The sequence below is a fragment of the Protopterus annectens genome, chromosome 15.part0 (assembly GCF_019279795.1).
Source record: "Protopterus annectens isolate FY-2018-M chromosome 15.part0, PAN1.0, whole genome shotgun sequence".
Classification (NCBI taxonomy): Eukaryota; Metazoa; Chordata; order Ceratodontiformes; family Protopteridae; genus Protopterus; species Protopterus annectens.
Window position 1 is genome coordinate 347,497,620 of NC_056749.1, and position 26,488 is coordinate 347,524,107.

Here is a 26,488-nt window from a genome sequence, read left to right on the forward strand (position 1 = left end):
CATTGTTTGGAAGTGGACCTCATACTACTGTGGAAAACCTTGACTGACCTAGAATGTTTGTCTTTGCACAGGTGAACACTGTACTCACGTAGCAGTCCTGTGCATAGCATTGGAAATAGGAATGTATCATGCAGATGTACTTGTAAAGAATATGACTGTGGAAAGCAAGATACGGCTTCATGATTTTGTTGTTTTAATGAGCACTTTCTATGATACTAGATTATGAGAAGTAATAACCAAATAAAAGCAAGAGGTATTATCTCCCTTTAATATACATTACTGCAACTATAGTTGGTACATTTGTGTGTATGATTGTTGTATTATTATTACTTTGCAGTTCATTTTAATTACAAAACATTTTGTGCAACAGAAAAAAATGACCATTGGGAGCAACTTACGTCCATATGCTTTTGATTGACTTGCATTTTTCTGTTATATCTGCTAGTGAGAAATAGTTGCCATATATGTTAAAAGTAGTGCTTCACTTTATTTACATGCTTAGCATTAATGTTTAATGCAGTGCTTGCTAAGTGTTTGTGCTTCTGCTGCACATTGTCTCAGTTGTGATCATTGCTATGTACTATTTCAGGTTTGTATGAAGCATGGCTGTAAAAACAACGGTCAACTGCTTCACTGCAGTGTGTTCAGGAGAAACAGTCTTGGTTTCATTTTGTTTTTCATATCCTGCCCTTCTTTATGTTGACAGCATTTACTGGTAAGTCATGTGATTAAAGAAACAAGCTGCAAATAATGTCATGACATAATAAATCACTGACGTCAAATGAAAATGCAGTAAATAATAAAAGAAAAAATTACACTGCTTTCACAAGTATGTTGCTAAGCTACTTAATCAAATTTAGCCTGAGCCAAGCAGCTCTTTATTAAAAATAGTAATGAATAGAGCAACTGCAGTGCCTAAATACTGATAGAGGCCAGATGTAGAGCTATTTGCTTGTGTCTTTGTGATTAGTTGTGAATTCAGTGTAATAGACTTTGCTTCTGTGTGTAACTATGTGTTACTTTTCAGTATTGACTATATGAGAATATATGAATGAATGATTATGTAGTCCTGTGCCCCTTTCTGCAAATGTATATAATTAATTGGCTCATTTTAAAATCAGTCTGTTCCGCTGACTTTTTTTTTTTTTTTTTTTTTTTTTTTGCAAATGCTACTTGATCAGGTATCAGAGGGTGAATGAATGAACTAATGATGCAGTCCATGCATAATTATTTATCAAACCACTTCCTGTTTCCACCATCCCCTCCCCCGGTACATCCTGATTTAGTACTACCACTGCACTGCAGTTCAGCATTTGCCATTAACATATGCTTTTTTATTTTTTATTTATTTATTTATTTTTTTAATTTATTTATTATAAGAAAGGCAGTGTTCTGTAAAATTCTTGCCATGAGACATAGCCTAAATCCTACAAATCTGTCTCTGGCAATGCATCACCACAAATACTAAAATGATGTTTTATTTGTTTGAAGTTAGACATGGTATACCAAAAGCTTGCTGGAGGACATCAAACATGTTCTTTTAGTGCTTGGCTAATGGCCTTAATGTTTGGTGTGTCTTAAATGTTCATATGTTAATTGTTGGCTGCACATTTCAGGATTAAACTGTATTATCATCTAGCTACTCCAAGGGATAGAGAGATAAAACCTGGGCTACATCTCAGGAGACCTTAGTTTGAATAATAGCTTATGTGCCTGTAGGTGTTTTCAGGGGATTGAGAATAAATGGCAGCCATCTGCTCGTCCATCCTAGGAAGATTTGCCACATGGGTGATGTGACACTGGGAGCATGAGGTGTCAACCCTGAGAATCTTGGGTATGCGTAGCCCACTCTGCTGTGTGCACTTTCAGTGTAGGCTGAGGGGAACCTTCAGAGGGCAGCTTGGAAGAAGCACCGCAGGCTGAGGGTGTACTACAGTGAGAGAGACAGTAAGTATCCTTACAGGACCAACAAGGCTGACGTGATTCCTACCACCTGCCTGTTGATGAGAGCAGCTAAACTCTTTGGGGATTCATGGGCACGAATGAGTGAGCAGTAGGGCTCCTGCCTGCTTGAGAATCCCTGACTCCCAGAACCACAGAATGAATGTTCCAGTTGGATGTAGGTAGAAAAACCATCAGGCTCACTCCTACAAGAGTATAAAATAAAAATGCTTTTATCATCTGCGGTGTTAAAAGCAGTAGTATGTTTAAGTGCTTTTTCTTTTGTTGAAATTCATATGCAACACAAGAAAATTATAGTTTCCATGCTGAACATAATAGTATTTGAGTATTGCTTGCATGCACATTATTGCATAAACTTGGATTAAAATATTTTATTGAATTAGACAAATAACACTTATGGATACTTATTCTTTAGATGGTTACATGATCAATCTGATGATGTTCTTCATGTTTCACTGTTGCAGTCATTACATTTGGGTAATCTGCTGGTAGGTTGCCCTCAGTCGGCCTGATTAACAAAGTTTTGGGTCTTGCGTCGGTTGCTGTCCCTTCTTCCATGACATCAGGTCGTCAGGGGTATAAAACATGCAGCCGATGCCATTACATCAGTCTTTCTTGCCCCGCAGTGCCCAAAGCAGAAGCAGTTCGCAAGTGCCGGTTGGCCGACTCCTGAAATTTTCATTTTCGAGTTTCAGAACCGAAGTCTTCAACTAAAAAGCTAAGTACCCCTTTGGGGAAACTTTTTCTTGCTCCTTACTGATGTCAGTAAAAGTTAATAATTGCATTACTTGTGGAAAGCAAATGCCTCATAAGGATTTTCATTTATACTGTATTCCTTGCCTAGGCCCTGACCACGATGTACCCTGTTGTCAGTTTTGTGCTTTATTTAATCAGCACACTATCTGTCATCGGTACATTTTTGCTTCTAAATATTTCGGTTCTCAGTTTAATTATCCAGAAATGACGTCTATTAGCAATCTGACTACCGGAATACTGAAAAACCGCAAAGAAAATGACAGAGACAGGCTGTTGGGGTCCAAAACTGCTGACGACGCTTCTCCTAAGGCAGTCGCCAGTTCACCGGTACTCAGTGAGGTGCATTCGCAGCCCCTGATACCTGCTACTTCTGATTCGCAGGCCTCTACTGAGACCCATTCGGAGTCCAGTATGCCGCTAGATGCTTCACCTATGGAACCCGCGGATGTCTCTACCTTGGATGGGTCCGGAGCTGCTGTGTAGGCACCGGCTTATGAGGGTGTATTCACGCCTACAGATTTGTATATTAAACCGACACCACCTTCAATATTAAGGTCAAAATCTCACTCTGTGTCTAAAAAATGACGCCCAGGCCACATGTTCAGGCCCCTATGCCTAAACAACAGATGATCAAAATGGCTGAACATTTAATTACTTTAATCAGGGGTAGTCAACCCCCCCCCCCCTTCTAAGAGGCCTAGGGTTGAACTTGGCTATGAATCTTCTGAACAGGGCTCTGTTTCTTCTAACTCTTCTAATGAACAGGATTTGTCCAACCCTACTTATGAGGACTCTGATGCAGAGGATTCCATTCCTTATGCTTCTCCCCCTGAGGATTTTTCTTTTGGGGAAACTTTGCATACCTTAAAGGAGCATTTCCACTTGGAAAGTCAGGATTTTGAATCCAAAAAGAGGCTTAGTGATTTTTTTCTTCTTCCTCAGTACAGGCCTTTGGCTATACCTCCTGTACTAGACATTGTTGATGATGTGTTTTCAGAATCCAGTATGGCCCCTGATTCTCTGCCTCCTGCCTCTTGTAAGCCAGACGGATACTACAGGGTTCCTGATTCCCACATATTCCTTTTCAAAAATCCTGTTGCGGACCCTGAAACCATTTCTCAGTGGCCCAAGGGCATTAAGGCTTCTTCTGCTAAAAATCCTACCCCTTCTGATAGAGACTCCAGGGCGCTGGATAGATGGGGTAAAAAGGTTTATACTTCTGCAACCTTGGCAATCAGGGCTTTAAACTGTCAATTTCATATGCTAAAATAGCAGCATATCATGGGACTGCTTAAACAGAAAATGATGTTGATTTCTGACTGTGTGGAAAATAACGATTTACAGGATTTATTGTATTCAGCTGAACAAGTTGGAAAACATACTTTGCAATGTGGTTTTGATTCTTTGGAGGCCTCTTGCAGGGCTGCTGTTACTGGGCCTGTGCTTAGAAGGCATGCTTGGCTTAAGGAGCAATCTCTGCCTGATCATGTTAAAGCAAAATTGTTGGATGCTCCTTTGCAGCAGGACCATTTGTTTGGCAATAACGCTGAAGAAGTTCTAAAAAAGATGGAAGATCAGGCTAAATCCATGCAAACTGTGAAAGATTTCTTACAAGTACAACCTCCAAGATTTAGTAGACAATGGCCTACTAAGAACTGGTCCTTTCCAGTTCCTTCCAGAGCCACTCAAGCCAAACCCAGACATTCCAAAAGCACCAGGTTTCAGTCCGAAGGGACTTTCAGAGCTAAGCATTGGGGTGCCTCCTCTTCCAAATCTGGAAACAGCAAGACACCTCCCTATGGTAAACAGTCTCAATGACTTTCCTTTAGAATTACCAAGCACATACCTTTTAGCAGCACCTTTGGGGGGGGGGACTGGCACTTCATGCATAAAACTGGCAACTTATAACCCAGAACAAATGGGTTTTAAATATAGTATCCCAGGGATGCAGATTTCATTTCCACACGTTGCCATCTCCAAGCGGATGGCCAGACCTGCCCCCAAGCGGATGGCCAGACCTGCCCCCAAGTCAGTGGGCAGAGGCTCAGAAACAAGTACTTTCCCTCTTAAACATGGGGGCTGTTCAGCTAGTACCAGAAGAGGAAAAGGGACAAGGTTTCTATTCCAGACTTTTCCTGGTACCCAGAAAAGACAAATTATGGCGTCCAATTCTGGACTTGTCTACTCTCAACACCTTCCTGGACATTCCAAAATTCAAGATGCTGACTCTTCACCAGTTACTTCCTATGCTAAGCAAAGATACCTGGTTGACAACTCTAGATCTAAAAGAGGCTTATCTGCATATCCCAATCAGGGAATCTTGCAGAAGATACCTACGCTTCAAAGTAGGCTACACGCACTATCAGTTCTCTGCACTGCCCTTTGGGTTATCTACTGTGCCCAGGGTCTTTACAAAATGCCTGGCTCCAGTAATTGCATTTTGCAGGCAAAGAAATATTCAAATATATCCATACCTGGACGATTGTCTAATTTAGGCAAAAAACAAGGCCATTTTTCTAAAACATCTGGCATTCATAAAAAGGGTTCTAACTTGTCTAGGGTACACCATAAACGAAAAGAAATCACAAATAGTACCCTCTCAAAAAAATTACATTCCTGGATGCAAGCTTGAATACAACTGGCCAGATGGCTTACCTTATGCCAGAAAAGCAAATTCAATTGGTGACTTACTTCAAACAGGTGGCCACAAAAATCTTGCTATCTGCAAGACAAATACTGCAAGCCTTGGGGTTCATGGCCTCCTGCATTCTTCTAATTCCATATGCAAGACTGCATATGAGGAAACTTCAGTGGTACTTAAAAAGTTTATGGAGTCAACATTCTCACAGCCTGGAAACAATGATTCCTATCATAACTTGCCTGCAACTACAGTTCCTATGTTTGGCAGAGGCCTGCCACCAAAACAAGAGACTGCCATTCACACCACCCCCTGCCGCCCAAACCCTAACTACAGACGCATCAGACTATGCAATGGGGGGGGGGCTCATCTGGCAGGGAAGTGCATTCAGGGCAAATGGAGCCCAAATCAAATGCACCTTCATATCAGTCAAAAAGAAATGCTAGCTGTACAGAATGCACTGACAGCCTTCAAGGACTACCTTCATCCAGGGCAACTAATAGTAAATACGGACAACACCACAGTTATGTGGTATAAAAACAAGCAGGGGGGGTACACATTCCTACCCCCTCTGCAGACAAGCCATGGTATTGTGGAACACGGCCTTGAGCTGTCAAGTACAACTACAAGCCCAATTCCTGCCAGGAAAGCTGAATATTTTGGCAGACGATCTAAGCAGAAATCTCATGGACCCACACAAATGGAAACTGGAACCACAGATTTTCAACATGTTGACATGCAAATGGGGAGCCCAGACATAGATCTCTTTGCTTCACCCCAGAACTACCAGTTGTACAAATTTTGCACAAGAACACCTCACAAAAAAGCCTGGGAAGTGGGTGCTCTGTCCTTCAGCTGGGAAAACCTATCAGTCTATGATTTTCCCCCTCTGCCTTTGCTCTCCAAAGTTCTACTAAAAGTCAAACAGGACAAACCAAATATGATTTTGCTTGCTCCAGACTGGCCTGGCCAACACTGGTACCCACTCCTATGCAATCGGTCACAAATTTCTCCATGGCACCTGCCTCAGACACCTTCCTTACTGTCTCAGCAGAACAACCAAATTCTGCACCTTCAGCTTCAAACATTGAATCTTGCAGCTTGGTTAATCACTTAAATTCCCCCTTAGCATCCCTCCGCAAACCTGTGATGTCATTTTGGAGGTGAGAAGACCTAGTACCAGAAAATCTTATGCTGACAAGTGGAAAAGATTCTCTGCCTGGAATCAATCTCAAGGGATGAGCACAGCAATGCCCAATTTACCTCAGATTTTGCAATACTCAACCGAGATGCTTTACAAGGGCCTATCTTTTTCTTCCACAAAAATCCATGCCTCAGCCATTTCAGCTCATTACAACACAGAACCCCCCCCCCCCCTTCTCTCATCCTCTGTTAAAGCAGTATCTCAGAGGGGCCAAAAAATTAAGGCCACCCAGAAGAGCTCCAACCCCTTCCTGGGACCTTAACTTTGTATTGGAAAAACTCACTCTACCTCCTTTCGAGCCAGCTGCTACTGCAGACATAAAATTCCTTTCCTGGAAAACAGCCTTCCTTTTAGCAATCACTTCGGCTAGACGGATTTCTGAATTACAGGCCCTTATTGCAGTGGAGCTTTTCATCATCTTTCATGCGGACAGGGTGTCACTCAGGACCAACCCATCCTTCATGCCCAAGGTGGTATCCCGTGTGGCTCTTAATCAGTCCATTAATTTGCCAACTTTCTTTCCCAATCCACAGACCAAAGGGGAGCGGATTCTTCATTCACTGGATGTACACAGACAACTTAGGTTTTGCTTGGACAGGACTAAACCTCAAAGGAAATCTGAACTGAACAACTGCAGGTAGCATTTGCTGCAGGGGCAGAGGGAAAGGCTATTTCAAAGCAAACCATTTCCAAATGGATAAGCCATTGCATTCATTTCTGCTATAAGCACCATGGAAAACCTATCCCCCAGGGGATCAGACCCCATTCCACCAGGGCTGCATCTACTTCTACAGCCCTTCTCAGAGGTGTTCCTACCAGGGATATTCTAGAAGCTGCTACCTGGAGTTCAGTTCATACTTTCACCAAGCGCTATCATTTACCAATTTTCTCTAAATCCAGAGCTGGCTTTGCCACTACTGTTTTGCAGGGCCTTATAGCCGGTCCTAATACTGTATAAATCCATCCTCCCAACCTTAGCTTTGGGAATCTACCCAAATGTAATGTCTGCAACAGTGAAACACGAAGAACATAGTACAGTTGTGTACACTTATCATAAATGTAGATGTTCGAGTGTATTCACTGTTGCAGTCCTGGTTACCCTCCCTCCAGCCCCCTGTTTTTTTCTCTTACTATGTCTCAGTCACCTGCTTCCTTGTCTCAGTCTCAAATGCTTAAAATGGTGGAAGACCGTATCATGCTGATCAGGGGAAGCCAAGCTACCCCTTCCAAAAGGAAAAGAGATATGTCCCCTGTAGTTTTGTCTGAACAAGAGTCAGATGACTTTGATGCATCTGAATATGAAGACACGCAACCCCTCTCTACTTATGAGGATTGTGATGCAGAGGATTCCATCCCTTCAGCCTCTCCCCCAGAGGATTTTTCCTTTGGTGAAACCCTTCATACCTTAAGGGAGCATTTTCAATGGGAGAGACAAGACTACCCTCAGTCTAAAAAGAGACTCAAGGAATTCTTAGATCTTCCATAGCACAGACCCTTGGCCATCCCCCCTAGTCCTGGATGTTGTGGAGGATGTTTTCCTGGAATCCGGCTTGACTCCTGACACCCTCCCTCCTACACCCAGAAAACCAGACAGGTACTATAGAGTCCCTGACTCACACAAATTTCTTTTTAAAAATCCTACTGCTGACCCTGCGGTATTTTCTCAAGGGCCTAAAGGGATTAAAGCAGCCTCTGCTAAGAATCCCACCCTCTTGGATAGGGATTCCCAAGCAGTAGACTGCTGGGGTAAAAAAGTATACACCTCAGCTTCTCTTGCTATCAGGGCACTAAATTGTCACTTCCATATGCTAAAATTTCAGCAACATACCCTGGAACTCCACAAACAAAAAATGTTTTCCTTTCCTGCTTATGCAGAATCTAAAGAGTTACAAGAGTTGATGCATTCTGCAAGTCAAGTAACTAAACACACCTTGCACTGTGGATGTTCATCGTGTTTCACTGTTGCAGTCATTACTCTTGGGTTATCCTGCTGGCAAGCTACCCTCAGTCGGCCAGAATTCCAAAGTCTAGGTCCGGCGTCAGTTGCTGTCGCCTCTTCCCTGACGTCAGTGCGCCAGGAGTATAAAAGATGCAGCCGACGCCATTTTCTTCAGTCTTTCTTGCCGTGCGGTGCCCGAAGCAGAAGCAGTTCGCAAGTGCCGGTCAGCCGACTCCTGAGATTTTCAAATCCGAATTTCAGAACCGAAGTCTTCATTAAAGCTAAGTACCCTGTTGGGGAAACTTTTTTCTTGCTCCAGACCGATGTCAGAAAAAGTTAACAATTGTATTTCTTGTGGGAAGCAAATACGTCATAAGGATTTTCACTCTTACTGTATTCCTTGTCTAGGTAGCAAGAAGAAAGCTAGCAAGTTAGGCTGGTGCTCGGCAAGTAAGCTAGGTAAATGAACAAGAGAAGAAGCCAGCACCCTGGAGGATCCATACAAAACAAACTTTATTCCAACTGAAACTAGACCGGTTTCAGCAACAAGGCTTTCGTCAGTAGTACATTAAGCCATAATGGTGGATTTTAGTCTTATATACTGTCATAAATGAGTCATATGACATCACTTCCTGGCATTTTACATTGGCCAAACATCCAGACAATTTCGCATTAGGATTTCGGAACATCTGGGAGATATTAGAAATAAGAGATTGACCAATGCACTGTATAGACACTCTATTAAGCATCAGACAGCCAAATTTTCTTTTGTTATCATTGACTACATTAAAGGAAATCGAACATTCAAAACGGGCTGGCATGAAATTTTAAATGCTAAAGAAAAAAGATGGATTATCAAACTTGGTGGTCTTTTCCCACCGGGATTAAATGACAAATTATAATTTTGTTTTTGAGTTAACAGTATGTGCTGGATCATGTATCAACATATAACGTCTTGTAATATATTATTGTATTACAGATACATCTGTATTCAGATGTACCATATTTGACAAGATTTTCAATATTTTTGGTGTCAGGAATTTTTTGTGATTCATGTTTTTGACATATATCTGTATAACTATTATTTTGTCAGACCTCAATCTGTCAACATTTATTATTTATACAAGTCTTAACTTATGAACTTGAATATTCCAGATCATATGGTGTTTTGTTTCACATGGTGTTTTGTTAACACTTTTATTTTATGCATTTATTTAAAAACAGGAAGTGATGTCATATGACTCATTTATGACAGTATATAAGACTAAAATCCACCATTATGGCTTAATGTACTACTGACGAAAGCCTTGTTGCTGAAACCGGTCTAGTTTCAGTTGGAATAAAGTTTGTTTTGTATGGATCCTCCAGGGTGCTGGCTTCTTCTCTTGTTCATTCCTTGCCTAGGCCCTGATCACAACATTGCTAGCTGTCGGTTTTGTGCTAGATTTAACCAATGCACAATCAAGCGTCGGTTCAATTTTGCATTTCATTACTTTGGCCGACGATTTAATTATATAATGCCATCGGACCAGCCGACAACCGGAGTTTACAAAAAATGCAAGGACAAGGAAAAGGATAGGCATCCGAGGTCCAAAACCGACGACGAAACCTCTGCTAGGCCAGTTGCCGGTTCGCCAATTCTCAGTGAGGTGCTATTGCAGCCCCTGGCGCCCGCTACCTCAGAGCCACAGGCTGCTTTCGACTCCCACGTGGAGCCGACTGGACCTCTGGATACTCAAGGTATTGGACACTCGGAAATCATTCCCTCAGATGGGTCCGGAGCCGCTGAGCAGGCATCAGCTTCTGAGGGTGTCTTCAGACCTACGCAACTATATATTAGGCCATCTTCAGCTTCAAAGACTAAAGCAGCTCTAAAGACAAAGAAACAAGTGCAGCATTCTCAGACTCAGACTTCCATGCCTAAAAAACAGCTGCTTAAAATGGCCGAAGACCTAATTACTTTGATCAGGGGCTCCCATCCCCCTCCTGATAAGAGGCCTAGGCAAGAGACAGAGTATGATTTTTCTGATCAGGTTTCTATTTCCTCTGATTCTTCTTCTGAACAGGATTACTCCATGCTTCCCTATTAGGATGCTGATGCTGAATAATCCATTCCTTCAGCCTCTCCTCCAGAGGATTATTCTTTTGGGGAAACCCTGCATACCATGAGGGAGCATTTCCACTGGGAGAGCCAAGATTATTCTGAATCTAAGAAAAGGCTCAGAGACTTTCTGCTACTTCCTCAGCACAGACCTCTTGCTATCCCACCTGTTCTAGACATTGTAGATGATGTATTTTCAGAGTCCGGCCTGTCCCCTGACTCTTTACCCCCTGCACCTGCTAAGCCAGACAGATACTACAGGGTCCCGGATTCTCATAAATTCCTATATAAAAACCCCGCTGCTGACCCAGAAACTATATCTCAGGGTCCCAAAGGGGTTAAAGCTTCCACTGCAAAAAACCCTGTCCCCTCTGATAGGGACTCGGGCTCTAGACAGATGGGGGAAAAAAGTGTACACTTCTGCTACCCTGGCTGTAAGGGCTTTAAATTGCCAGTTTCATATGCTTAAATATCAGCAATATTTACTGTCACTGCTTAAACAGAAATTGTTGACAAATACTGAATGTTCAGAGAACAAGGAATTGCAGGATTTATTGCATGCAGCTGAACAAGTGGGAAAGCATACTTTGCAATGTGGTTATGATTCACTGGAGGCCTCTTGCAGGGCCGCTGTTACAGGTTCTGTTATTAGAAGGCATACTTGGTTAAAGGAACAGAATCTGCCTGATCATGTTAAAGCAAAATTATTAGATGCACCATTACAGCATGATACTTTGTTTGGTGCTAAAGCAGAAGAGGTGTTGAAAAAAATGGAGGATAAAGCAAAATCTTGCAGACAGTCAAGGATTTCTTACAGGTACAGCCACCCAGGTTTAGCAGGAGCTGGCCTTCTAAAAATTGGTCCTTTCCAGTTTCAGACAGACCACAAAGAGGCAGATACAGGCGTCCCAGAGGCAGATCTCAGCCCCAAGGCTCATACAGGCCTAAACAATGGGAGTGCTCCTACCTCCAAAAGTGGAGAAGACAAATCACAACCTTACAGGAAACAGTCCTAATGACTTTCCTCTACCAGATCCAAGCACTTTTCTTTTGGCAGCACCCTTAGGGGGAAAAATAGCACTTTTTTCATCAAATTGGCAAATGGTTACCCAAGAAAAATAGGTCCTGAACATAGTGTCCCAAGGCTACAGGTTCCATTTTCACACTCTTCCAAGGTCAAAATGTATGCCAGACCTGCCACACAATCAATGGACAGAGGCACAAAAACAAATTACAGCCCTCATGGACATGAGGGCCATTCAGCAAGTACCACAACAAGAGCAGGTTCAAGGATTTTACTGCAGACTCTTCCTAGTTCCCAGAAAGGACAAAACCTGGAGACCAATACTGGACCTGTCTATACTAAATATGTTTCTGGAAGTTCCAAAATTCAAGATGTTGACACTACAGCAGCTACTGCCCATGCTGGGTAAGAAGGCTTGGCTCGTAACTTTGGACCTAAAAGAGGCATACCTGCATGTCCCAATCAGACAATCTTGCAGAAAATACCTCAGATTCATAGTTGGCTCAATGCATTACCAATTCTCTGCACTGCCCTTTGGCTTATCTACTGCGCCCAGGGTCTTCACAAAATGCCTGGCATCAGTAATTGCGTTTTGCAGACAAAAGGGAATTCAAATATATCCCTACTTGAACGCCTGCCTAATTCAAGCAGAGAACAAAGACATTCTTCTAAAGCATCTGGCATTTGTAAAAAGATTACTAATTGTCCTAGGGTACACAGTAAACGAAAATAAATCAAAACTAGTGCCCTCTCAAGAGATAATATTCCTGGGTGCAAGCTTAAATACAACTGCCCAGATGGCTTATCTCACGCCAGACAACAGCAACTGACTACTTACTACAAGAAATTGGTAACAAAAACCCACTTATCTGCAAGGAAAAGCCTGCAGGCCTTGGGTTTCATGGCATCCTGCATTCTACTAATTCCATATGCCAGACTGCATATGAGGAAACTACAATGGTATCTAAAAAGTGTTTGGACTCAGCATTGCCACAGCCTGGAGACAGTAATTGCACTCATTCCCTGCCTGCCACAGGAGTTTCGACGGTGGGCAGAAGCCTGTCACCACAACAAGGGTCTGCCATTCAGTTTACCCACAGCCAGACAGACACTGACAACGATGCATCAGATTATGCCTGGGGGGCCCATATGGCAAGAAAGTGTATTCAGGACAAATGGCCTGCAAACCAGATGCATCTTCACATCAATCAAAAATTGATGCTAGCTGTTCAAAATGCTCTGACAGCCTTCAAGGACCTGCTTCATCCAGGACAGTTACTGATAAAGACAGACAACACTACGGTCATGTGGTACATAAACAAGCAGGGAGGTACACATTCCTACCCCCTCTGCAGACAAGCAATGACCTTATGGGACACAGCATTGTCTTTTCAAGTTCACCTGCAAGCACAATTCCTGCCAGGAAAAACAAATACTCTGGCAGATGAACTAAGTAGAAACCTCATGGATCCCCACGAGTGGAAACTGTATCCACAAGTCTTCAGCATGATAATAAGGAAATGAGGATGCCCAGACATAGATCTATTTGCCTCCCCTCACAACTGCCAATTACAGAGATTTTGCACAAGGATTTATCACAAGCAAGCATGGAAAGTGGACGCCCTATCCTTCAGCTGGAAAAATCTAACAGTATATGCTTTTGCCCCACTGCCTCCCCTTCCCAGGGTACTCCTAAAGGTCAGACAAGAGAAGCCAAAAATGATACTGATTGCACCAGACTGGCCACGCCAGCACTGGTACCCAATCCTAAAGAGCTTGTCTCAAGGTCCAGCATGGATATTGCCTCAGACTTCTCACTTGCTGACCCAACAAAACAATCAGATCCTGCACAGCCAACTCAGGACCTTAAATCTGGCAGCATGGCAGATAATGTAGCCATTCAGAACACTCCTCTTTCAAAAACGTAACTGGATGTTATCTTGGAGGCCAGGAGGCCCAGTACCAGAAAATCTTATGCAGAAAAATGGAAGAGATTCTGTCCTTGGAACCAGGAACAGAGCATTGACATGTGTGTACCAAATATCCCTCAGATTTTACAATACCTAACTGAGATGCTAAACCAAGGCCTTTCTTTCTCATCTATTAAGATTTATGCCTCTGCCATTTCAGCCCATTACAGTATGGAGCCACCTATCTTTTCTTATCCCTTAATAAGGCAGTACCTCAGAGGGGCCAAAAACATTAGGCCTCCAAAGGAGAGCACCAGTTCCAGCCTGGGACCTCAATTATGTTTTGGAAAAACTCACACTGCCTCCTTTCAAGCCAGCATCAACAACAGATATAAAATTATTTTCCTGGAAAAAAGCTCTGATCCTAGCAATAACCTCTGCAGTGCGAGTCTCGGAGTTACAAGCACTCATGGCTGTGGAACCTTTCATCATTTTTCTTCCAGATAGGGTTTCCCTGAGGACAAACCCTACATTAATGCCTTAGGTGGTGTCCAGTGTGGCCCTCAACCAAACCATTCACTTGCCTACCTTTTATCCAAATCCACAGAACAAGGGCGAGAAAATTCTGCATTCTTTGGACACACACAGGCAGTTACGCTTCTACTTGGACAGAACTAAAGCTTTCAGAAAGACTGAGCAACTTTTAGTGTCATATAGGTTCATAGGTTGGTACTAGGCTATCAGCCCTAGGGCCTATACAAGTCTATCCATAACAATTCCCTGGCTATTTCTTCCCACTCTATTTACTTCCCTGGACCCCTGTCTAGCAGGGCGACTGACGTGATCCCTTGGGTGAATTTCCTTTCTCCCATCCAATCGTCAAGGTTCCTTTTGAAGAGGACCAAAGAGGCTCTCTGCTTGACATGTGTGGGCAATCTATTCCAGAGTCTGGGGAGTCTCTGGGTCAGGAACATATCCTTCCGGCATGTTTTGTTTATTGTGATGACAAGGTTTAGATCCCTGGAGCGTGTGGCTCTGAGGGATTGGGATTTCTTTAAGTGTAGCATGTCCAACAGCTCTGGGTTTGACATGGCCTTGTATGTTAAGCAAAGATCGCCTCTGAGTAGATGATATGCGACAGAGTATAGCTGGAGTTCTTTAAGGCGGTCAGCATAGGGCATCTGCTTTAGGCCTGTGATTCTTTTAGTGAGGTATTTCTGTGGCCTTTCCAGTTGTTGCAGATGTCTTGAGAGGTACATACCAAACGGGGCATTGTATTCTATAATAGGTCTAATGAGGGATGAGTACAGTGGGACAATGACCTCCTTTTTTCTAGATGAAAAGCCCTTAGTGATGAGGTGCGTCTCATAGAAGGATTTCCTGACTGTTGTGACAATGTGGTTATCAAAGGTGAGACCACTGTCCACCTGTGTCCCTAAGTCTCTTATCAAACTTTCGGTGTTTAGTGTACTGCCACCTATATGGTACGGATACATGTTTTTTCCCAAAGGGGATAACTATACATTTCTTGGCATTGAGCTTGAGCCCATGGCTCTGGCACCAAGCATTTGTTTCTGTAAGGCCCTTTTGTAGAGTATTCACATCATTTGGGGATTCAATAATGGCTCCCAGTTTGCAGTCATCTGCAAACTTTGTTATCCAGAGTCCCTTAGTGTTGGCCTGTACTTCAGAGAAGTAGATGCCAAACAAGAGTGGTCCCAGGACTGAACCCTGAGGTAACTCCACTTGTCACTTGTCTGGAGCTGGATTTGGCGTCTGCTACTTTTACAGTGTGGGTTCTATCAGTAAGCCAGTTAGCAACCCATTGGGTGACTTAGGGATTAATGCCCAGCTTAGTAAGTTTATCTATGATTCCAGAGTGAGGGATGGTGTAAAGGCCTTGGCAAGGTCTAGCTAGGCTGTGTGGACCACCTTACCCTTGTCCATGGCTCTGGAGACTGATTCGAAGAAGTCAGTCAAGTTCAGGAGACAGGATCGGCCCTTCACAAACCCAAACTGTGTGGGGTCCAGTGTTTGAAGGTTGCCAATGTCTTTCTTTATAAGTTCCATGATAATACGCTCCATGGTCTTGCAGATAAGGCTTGTCAGACTGATGGGACGGTAGTTTCCAGGATCCAAGGTGGATCCCTCCTTGTGGAGTGGGATAACTGTAGCTGTGCGCCACTCAGTGGGCACGAAACCTGAGTTGAGGCTATGATTAAACATGACACTTAGGTGAGGTGCCAGTTCATATTGTAGTTCATGTAGTACACAGCCCGGGATGTCGTCTGGTCCCATGGATGCTGTATTCTTGGCTTTAGAGAGTGCGTTTTGTACCTGTGTGGCTGTTATTACTGGAATTTGGCAATCTTCCGGTATTGAGATGGGCCATTTAGGAAGTGAGAAGGGGATGAAGTTGGCACTGAATCGATCTGCCAGGATATTGGCAATATCCTTGGGATCAGTATATTTAATGCCATTCTGTTTTAGCTCAGAGCAGATCTGAGCATTGCCATTTAGATTCTTGACATAGTTATAGAATGCCTTGTTGTTGTCTTTGGAATCTTTGGCAATTTTATTTTCGTAACTAGATTTGGGGGATTTTATGAGGGATCTCAGTTTCTTACTGAGGCTGGTAAGGAAGTTTTTTGCATCCTGGGTTTTCCTCTTTTCTGCAACAGTTTCTTCCTTTTGTTGTAAAGTTTGTTTATGGCAGGGGACCACCAGATTGGCTTCTTTTTTTTTGGATGAGAGCATCTTGGTTCTATTTGGGATGGCACGATTTATGCATGAGTGGATGTGCTCATACAGTGCCTTAGTGTAGGATTCAGCAGTTGAACTTTCAGCTCCCGTCTGCATGGGTGTCATGAAGTTTGTCACTTCTGACTTGAGTAGCATGAAGTTGACTTTGGAGAAGTTTTTTATGGAGGTTTCCTTACTGGGGGGGTGGGGGTGGGATGTGGATGTTAAGGGTGATTAGCTTACGGTCAGACGTGACTAACGAGGGGGTGACCATAGGTGTGGAGCATCGATTTCCCATGTTGGTAATGACCAGGTCTAGGATATTGGAGCCCCTGGTGGGACTATGGATTAGTTGATCCAGGGCGTTGGAATTTATGAATTCCAAGAACCGTTGGTGTTGGTACATGAGTAGCTTTCCCAGTTAATGGCAGGGTAGTTAAAATCACCCAGTATTAGGGTGTTTGGTTCTATCTTAATATTTTCCAGTATGTTTAGAAAAGTGTAGTGAGAATCTTGGGGTATGGTGGGGGATCTGTAGCAAGCTACAATTTGGATTGCAGTCTTACCTAATGTTAGTTGCACCTGGAGAATTTCAGATGCATTGTGTTGGGCAACTAGCTTGGTGGTGTGAATATCCTTGGTGAATATTGACACTCCACCACCTTTAGTGTTTCGGTCCTGCTTTGGTGGCCGAAAAGTGTGGTAAGAGTTGTAGCCTGGTATTGCAGGGGTGCTCTCTGGAGCCTTGAACCAGGTCTCAGTTACTGCACAGATATCGATGTTCTCCATTTTTAGGAGTGCCTCGAGAGAGTGCATTTTGAGGTTTAGACTTCTAGCATTGAGTAGCATTACCTTCAGATTTTGCATGCTTGTACCTGTTATGGTGGTGGTTTTGGTGGCTGCAGGATCACAAGGAAAGGCTATCTCAAAACAGACTATTTCTAAATGGATAGGCCATTGCATCCGTTTCTGCAATTTTCAACATGGCAAATCAGTGCCTAAGGGCATTAGGCCTCATTCCACCAGAGCAGCAGCCACTTCAGCAGCCTTCCTCAGAGGAGTACCAACAAAAGATATCTTAGAGGCTGCAACCAGTGCACACCTTCACAATGCACTACCACTTACCTCTTTACTCAAAGTCCAGAGCAGGCTTTGCCACTGCAGTTCTGCAGGGCCTCATAGCCTCTCCTAATCCTATTTAGCCCAGCCACCCATCCTCAGCTTTGGGATTTAACCCAAGAGTAATGACTGCAACAGTGAAACACGATGAACATAGTACAGTTGTGTACCTACCATAAATGTAGATGTTCGAGTGTATTCACTGTTGCAGTCCAGGTTACCCACCCACCACCCCCCTTTTTCTTTGCTGGGACCTATCTGCACTTCTCTATCCTATACAACCTATTTGGTGTATTTGCTTGTAGATGAAGGAAATGTTATTTTTGTACATGCATTTTTATTGGCATATTTTTAAGCCTACCAATTTGGGGGCACCTGACATCTGGGGCAAGAAAAACTGAAGAAAATGGCATTGGCTGCATCTTTTATACCCCTGGCGCACTGAAGTCAGGGAAGAGGCAACAGCGACCGACACCAGACCTAGACTTTGGAATTCTGGCCGACTGAGGGTAGCCTGCCAGCAGGATAACCCAAGAGTAATGACTGCAACAGTGAATACACTCGAACATCTACATTTATGGTAGGTACACAACTGTACTTTTGATGCCCTAGAAGCGTCTTGCAGGGCAGCAGTCACTGGATCTGTCATTAGAAGGCATGTATGGCTTAACGAACAGCCCCTGCCAGACCATGTCAAATCTAAATTGTTGGATGCCCCCTTGCACAAAGACAACTTATTTGGCACTAAGGCAGGAGAGATCTTAAAAAAGATGAAAGAAAAAGCAAAATCTATGCAGACAGTTAAGGATTTCTTACAGCTTCAGCCACCCAGGTGCATTGTCCCACCAAGCACTGGTCCTTTCCTGCTCCCACTAAGCCAGTCCAGCCCAGGCCCCGGTGAACCAGATCCCCCAGACAGCAGCCACAGGTAATGCAGAGATCTAAGTAGTGGACTGCCTCCACTTCAAAACCAGGGAGTTCTGAGCCACCCCCTTATGGTAAGAATTCACAATGACTCACCTCCCCCAGCCCCTCCCTCTGCCCACCTTCACTTACCTGAAAACTCTCCTTTCACCCAAGCACCTGGGCCACCATTACCGACGACCACTGGGTTCTCAACATAGTGTCTCAGGGATACAAATTTTCCTTCCACACCCTTCCAACTCCATAAGGGTTCCCAGGTCTACCTCCAAACCAGTGGGCAGAGGCTCAAAAGCAAATCCTTTCTCTGCTTTCTATGAGGGCAGTAGAGCAAGTTCCTGCAGAACAGATAGGCCAAGGTTTCTACTCCAGACTTTTTCTGGCGCCCAGAAAAGGGGGCACCTGGCGCCCCATCCTCGATCTATCCATTCTGAACACCTTCCTGTTGATCCCAAAATTCAAAATGCTCACCCTCCAGCAGCTGCTACCCATCCTCTCCAAAAACGCTTTACTAGCCACCCTAGATCTAAAAGAGGCCTACCACCACATTCCTATCAGGGAATCATGCAGGATACATCTCCGTTTCAGAGCAGGATCTCAATTCTGCACTTCCCTTTGGCTTATCTACTGCTCCCAGAGTTTTCACAAAATGTCTCTGTCTGACCATTGCCTTTTGCAGACAAAGGAATATCCAGATTTACCCATACTTAGATGACTGCCTTATTCAGGCAGACAGCCAGGAAAAGCTGTTCAAGCACCTGGCCTTTGTAAAGACCCTACTAACCTCCCTAGGGTATGCAATCAATGAAAGGAAATCCAAACAGGTGTCCACCCAAAGGATTATCTTCCTGGCAGCAAGCCTGGACCCAGCATCCCAGATGGCATTCCTTACACCAGAAAAACAAAATTTCCTGACAGCCTGCTTCTTGCAACTAGCCACCAGACCCCAGTTATGTGGAAGGAAGATCCTGCAAGCTATGGGGTTCATGGGATCTTGCGTACTACTCATTCCATATGCCAGACTGCATATGAGGAAACTTCAGTGATACCTAAAAAGGCTTTGGTGTCACCACTCTCAAGACCTGGAGACTCTTATACCTATAATTCCTTGCTCAGAAAAGATTTTCTTTGGTGGGTAACAGCATGCTCCCACAAGGGACTACCTTTCTCACCACCCCCAACGCCCAGACCCTCACCATAGATGCATCACACTGTGCTTGGGGAGCACACCTGGATGGCAGGTGCATACAGGACCAATGGAGCCCACAGCAAATCCCTCAGCACATCAACCAAAAATAGATGATGACTGTCCAGCACACCTTGATAGCTTTCAAGCCCCTTCTCTCCCCAGGGGCTCTCCTGATCAAAACAGACAACACCATTGTGATGTGGCATATCAACAAGCAAGGAGGGGCTCACTCCTACCCTCTCTGTAGGCTGGCCATGACCCTTTGGCACACAGCCTCCGCCATGCAACAGCACCTGTTAGCACAATTCCTATCAGGTTCTCTCAACTCTCTGGCAGACCAATTAAGAAAAAATCTTCTGGACCCACACGAGTGGCAGCTCAACAGAAGAACCTTCACCCTAATAACTCAGAAATGGGGCACCCCGAAGATCGGTCTCTTTGCCTCCCACACCAACCATCAGCTCAGTAAATTCTGCACCAAGGAGCATCACTGCATGGCTTGGAAAGTGGATGCCCTGTCCTTCCCATGGGCCAATCTGTCAGTCTATACCTTTCCACTACCTCTCGTCCCCAGGGTACTGCTCAAAATAAAGGAGGAAAAACCAAGGACAATTCTTTTAGTTCCAGACTGGCCTCGCCACCACTGGTACCCCTTGCTGCGCAGCCTGTCCTCACTGCCATCGTGGCATCTTCCTCAGATTCCAAACCTCCTGACCCAAAGGGAAGGGGAATTCATGCATCCCCAGTTGCAGACACTCAGTTTGGCAGCTTGGCATATTCCCTAACCCCAGATCAATCTGCCAGGCTCAGTAAACAGGTACTAGATGTTATACGTGAGGCCAGACACCCTAGCACGAGAAAGTCTTATGCTGACAAATGGAAAAGGTTCTGCACCTGGATCCAGGCTAAGGGAGGCAATATGGCACAGCCCTCTCTCCCTCTCATCCTGGAATACTTAGCTGACCAACTACACAGTGGCCTCTCTTTCTCCTCTATAAAGATGCATGCCTCTGCTATCTCTGCTCATTTCCCCACTGAGCAGCCCCTTTTTTTTACACCCTTTGATCAAACAGTTCCTAAGACGTGCTAGCAACTTGAGGCCCCCCAGAAGAGCACCAACCCCAGCTTGGGACCTTATCTTTGTGTAGGAAAAGCTCACCTTGCCCCCTTTCGAACCAGCTTCTTCTGCAGAGCTAAAATTTCTCTCCTGGAATACCGCTTTCCTTCTGACTATCACTTCAGCCAGAAGAGTTTCTGAGCTGCAAGTGCTCATGGCTGTGGAACCCTTCATCATCTTCCATGCTGGCAGGGTATACCTCAGAACTAACCCATCCTTCATGCCCAAGGTGGTGTTCAGTGTGGCTCTCAACCAATCCATTCATTTGCCCACCTTTTTTCCTAATCCCCAGAACAAGGGGGAAAGGATCCTGCACTCTCTAGATGTGCACAAACAGCTCAGATTCTATGTAGACTGGACTAAATCCTTCAGAAAGTCTGATCAATTTCTGGTTAGCTTTGCTACAGGGGCCGAAGGCAAAGCCATCTCCAAACAAACCATTTCCAAATGGATGGCACACTGCATCCATTTCTGCTACAAACAACATGGAAAGTCTCCCCCCAGGGGGGGTCAAGACTCACTCCACCAGAGCAGCCTCCACCTCTGCAGCTTTCGTCAGAGGAGTCCCCACCAGGGACATCCTGGAGGCCGCCACCTAGACATCTGTTCACACTTTTACCAAACATTATCACCTGCCTCTCTTCTCCAAATCCAGGGCAGGGTTTGCCTCTGCAGTCTTGCAGGGCATCCTAGCCAGCCCCTAGTTTCCTTGACTGCCTCTACTCATTTCCTCAGCTTTGGGAATCAACCCAAATGTAATGACTGCAACAGTGAAACATGAAGAACATAGTACAGTTGTGTACACTTACCATAAATGTAGATGTTCGAGTGTATTCACTGTTGCAGTCCTGGTTTCCCTCCCTCTATCCCCCTTTCTTCTTCTTCCTTACAAGGGAAATGTTGATATTTACTTTCTACTAGTGGGAACCTGGCTCCTACTTGGGGGCTCCTTTCAGGTTAGGGCAAGAAGAACTGATGTAATGGCCTCGGCTGCCTTACTTTATACTACTGACGACCTGACGTCAGTCCTGAAGTGACAACACCCAACGCAGAAATTCTAAGCCTCTGGTATACTGGCTGGACGAGGGCTACCCTGGCAGGGATAGCCCAAATGTGATGACTGCAACACTGAATACACTCGAACATCTACATTTATGGTAAGTGTACACAACTGTACTTTCCTTTAGTACTAAATCTGAATATGTATTAAAACCAGTTTCTCCCACTTTGCCTACTCAGCTTCTCTCAACTCCTAAGAATGATTCCCGGCCGCCATCCACCACTTTCTCTAGGTCCTTCAAAAGCTTGCCAGAAGCAGATGTGGATAGGATGATGTGAAAGTTCTCAGAGCTCACATCCAGATGGGGAGGGGGGTGGTATTACAAGCTTCATCCCCTTTCAGATCCATGAGTATGTCTGTCACATCTAAGACTATTATTTCTCCTCTCCCATCCGTCCAGTGGTTTTGGAGTCCCAAGATCCTCAATTGGTTTGGCATGTGATCCAAGAAAAGTGTCCTCCTCCACTCCCAACTATTTCCCTGACTGTTTCTGCTCTGATACCCTCGGATCAGGATGGGTATCGAAGCTGAAGTGATGCCATCGGATACCGGGAGGGGTAGGCTCTGCTCCAGTTTTGTGAGATCTGTCCCTTCCCCTGAGAGCTTTAGCCCTAGACAGTTCAGATCTGGTTCTCCCCTTGAGGCTCAGATCTAGGGGTGGCTTTCATCTACCTTCTTTGGAAATTTTGGCTCTGAGGGAGTGGGTCGGGGCTTCTCCCAGTCTGTCAGCTTTGAGGTGGTGGAAAGGGCTTTTTTTCTCCAGAGAACCATCTTCTCAGGTTTCAGATCCTACCTCTTTTTTCTCATCGGCTCCGAGTCGGGCAGACCTATTCTACAGGGACACCCAGTTCTAATTAGTTTCCAACCGGTTTCAGTAGAGGAACTTCCCCTTTCTTGTGACACCTCTCCAGAACATCCCACTTAAGAGGTGCCCCAGAAGGGAATGTGCAAGAGGAGACACATAAACTCCCACATGGAGTCTGTCACTGAAAAGATCGATTTTGATGATGGGGAGGGATCCCCCAAGTCACCACTGGATATTTGCTTTGGAGGTATTCTAGAGATCCTGCAGCAGAATTGTGGTTTTTCATCCAGAACCTCCTTTGATAAAGAATCTGTGTTCTTGGAGGCTTTTGGTTCTGGTCTATCTCTGTCTTTTGTAACCCCCCCCATGGGGATGAACTTGATGTGTTTTCCTACCGGACATGGAAGGAGCCAGATGCTGTCGAGCCCATCCCCAGTAATCTGACAAGTTTTTGGCTCCACCTGCAGACAGACACCACTGGAGCAAAGGAGTCCCAGTTGATGCTATGCAGGTGGCAGAAGCCACTAAGAAAAAGCTAGCAGAACTGAGGTCTTCTGTCTATCCACATAACAGGGAGTCCATGATATTGGACAGAGATGGAAAGCGAGGGTTCACCTCAGCTACTTTTGCTCTGAGGTTGCTTAATTATCTGGAGCACTTTACTTGGCTTCAGAGGGATTTGACTAAAGAACTACCAAATATTCTCTGAGTCCATTTCTGCTGAGGATTTGAAAATCGACTTTCTCTCAACTGGCCACTCTTCTGTCTATTTCAAATACTTCAATAAGGTTAATATCTCACACAGCTGAAGGGACCTCATAAGGGACATGCCTGGATGCAGCTATGCGACTGTGTGGAGTCCTTTAAGATGTCTTTTGTTAATGCCTCATTTGATGGCACTTCCTGTTTGGGTCATCAGTAGAAAATATGCTTACCTGTACTGAACAAGAAGGAAAGACCCTGTCTGCCATGGGGATCAAGTTTTCTATGTCTCAGTGGACCTTCTGTAGGAACCAGAGATGTGGTAAGAAAATGTGGTTCTGTAAATCTGTTTTCTTTCCAGGATTTGCATGGGGACAATTTGTTCAGAGGCAAAGGGTGAAGTTTTAGTGGTAGACCTCACCCTAGAGGCAGACTAGGCCCGCAGAACCAGGGCTTTAGAGATTCCTTTTCAGACAAGCCTTATCAGCACTCCTGAAGTACTGCCTGACTCTCCAACTTGGATGCATTCGGGGGTTGGTTCTGTTTGCACCTAGATGCCTGGACAAACATCACAAGAGATTTATGGGTGTGAAGACTAATATCTGGAGGTTATTTCATACCATTTTCCCTTCTTCCTCATTATCAAATGAAGAAAATTCCTGACGTTCCACCCAATCAGAAGAAAGCCGCAGCACGAGAGATACAAAAGCTGCTATAAAAAAAAGTCAGGTAGAAAGTCCCACCCAACCAGATAGGATTCAGAACTTATTCACGCTTCTTTTTAGTGCCAAGAAAACAGGGGACCTCAGACCCATTTTGGATTTAACCAAATTGAACCAGTTTGTAAAGAAAGCAAAGTTCCGAATGGTCATGGTTCAGTCCATCCTGCCTTTTCTGCACAAGGATGATTAGATGTGCTCTGTAGAACTTGGACGCATGCTATCACATCGAAATAGACAGATGATCCAGAAGATATCTTTGCTTTTGGCTGGGATCCAGACATTGCCAGTTCAGAGCTCTGCCCTTTAGACTCACCACAGCCCCCAGGGTGTTTACTAAATGCATGGCAGTAGTCGCAGCTCATCGAGACTGAAGGGATTCCAGGTGTTTCCATATCTAGACGACTGTCTCCTAACCGCCCCCTCCAAGTATTAACTTCTACATGCCAGGGACTATTTGCTCCAGATTTACAAGACTTTGGGCACTATGATAAAACTTGCCAAATCAAACCTTGCACCAGTTCAGAGCCTGGAATTCTTTGGGGCAGTTTTGGACTCAACAACACAGATAGCATCTTTACCTCTTCATTGTGTTACCTCTATCAGAAATCTGGTTCAGGCTATCCTTTTTCATCCATCTCCTCTGACAAAGTTAGTGCTTCAAGCACTCAGGTCAGTGTCAGCTGCTATAATACTACTTCCTCTTGCACACTTCTTTATGCCGATTCTCCAATGGACTCTAGCTTTGTAGTGGTCCATTCTGTCTCAGCCCCTATCTTATCAAGTAAAACTCAACCCGATTTGCAAGCATACCGAACCCAGTAGCCACAGTGACCATGGACGCTACTCAGCTGGGATAGAGGGCATTTCTTGGGAGGAACTGTCCAAGGCGCAAGGTCCCCCCCAAGAGACCAACTTGCATATCAATGTTCTAGAGATCAGAGTAGCCCTTTTAGCATTACAGGCATTTCAAGATGCCCTTCCCTTGGGGGACTATTGCAGTTCAGGCAGACAGTATGTCTGTAGTCTGATACATCAACAAGCAAGGAGGAACTTGATCTTATCCCCTTTGCAGAGAGGCCATGAGGGTTTGGGAATGGGTGATCTCATCAGGCCGCTTTCTAATTGCGATGCACATTTTGGGTAAAACCAACATGCTTGCGGGCAAACTAAGCAGATCAATTCTGATGCCTCATGAGTGGTCTCTCAATCAGTTGGTAGCTAATATGATCTTCAGGGATTGGGGTCAACCTTGCTGTAACCTGTTTGCCACCCCTCTCAACAATAAGTGCAGCAAATACTTCGCTCTGATTCCCCCCTTGGGGGGGTCACCGAGAGATGCTCTACTCCATGCTTGGCCCTTGGGTCTCCTTAATGTTTATCCTCCTCTTCCCCTGATTCCAAGATTTTTGCAGAAAGCAAGCAAGGTGAAGAGCTCAGTTATCCTCATTGCCCCCTTCTGGCCTCGGCAAGTATTGTTCCCCTTTCCACGGACTCATCTTTGTTATCCTGCATACATACTGGAGCCTACTCAAGATCTCCTGTCTCACCTGTCGGGGATTCAGTATTCCAACATTCAGGCCCTTGAGCTGGCCTTATGATTTTTCCACTTCCAGTAATAGTTAGACAGTCCATGCTGTCTTCCCCAGTTTGTGACATTATTTTAGCTTCTGAAAAGGATGCTACCAAAAAAGTCAAAAGTAAATGGAAAAGGTTCTCTATTTGGGTGTCAGATAGGGAGAGTGATCCTTTTTTTGCACCAGTTTCTACTAATCTTCATTTTTTGACAACACTCTTCAAAGATAGAGCTAGTCTCTCCAAAATTAAACCTCAGCTGGTAGCAATTTCAAATTCCCACAGAGAGAATAAATATTTTTTCCTTGGCATCCTCTAAATTGTGTTAAGCTCTTTTTAAAGGCATTTTTCTTCTGAGACCTCCAATAAGGGATCTTTCACCACCTTGGGATCTTACTGTGGTACTTGAAGGTTTAACACAAAAACCCTTTAAACCATCAGACAAATCTGATCTAAAATTCCTATCTTGGAAGACAGTTTTCTTGGTAGCTATAACTTCAGCAAAATGAATATCTGAACTCCAGGCTCTTTCAGTAAAAAACCCTTACATTGTTTTTCATAAAGATAGGGCTTACCTGCAGATAAACACTTCTTTTTTACCTAAAGTGGCTTCCAAAAATAGCATCAACTAATCCATTCACTTACCAATTTTCTTTCTAAATTTTTCCAACAAAGGAGAGTACATGCTGCTTCTCCTTGATGTGCACAGACAGCTACGTTTTTACCTTCACAGGGCAAAACAGTTTAGAAAGTCAGATGGTTTTCTGTATCTTTCTCTGCAAATTGCCTAGGCCCACCAGTTTCTAAAGTTACCATAGAAAAATGGATTACACACTGTTTATCGTGGATTTACTGTCAGAAGGGTATGGCATTACCAACCCTCCCCGCCGAGCTTCTTCAACTAGTTCCATGACTACTTCATCTGCTTTTTGGTCAAGGATGTCTCTTGATGACATTTGTGTAGCAGTTACATGGTGCAAGACTCATACCTTTGTTTCACATTAC

At 44.4% G+C, this 26,488-nt stretch overlaps 1 protein-coding gene across 3 annotated transcripts in view; it reads left to right on the top strand.

Annotated features, from left to right (window-relative positions):
• OPHN1 (oligophrenin 1) overlaps positions 1-26,488 on the top strand; it is a 2,670,560-nt gene that overhangs the window by 952,345 nt on the left and 1,691,727 nt on the right. The gene's annotated exons all lie outside the window — the stretch shown is intronic.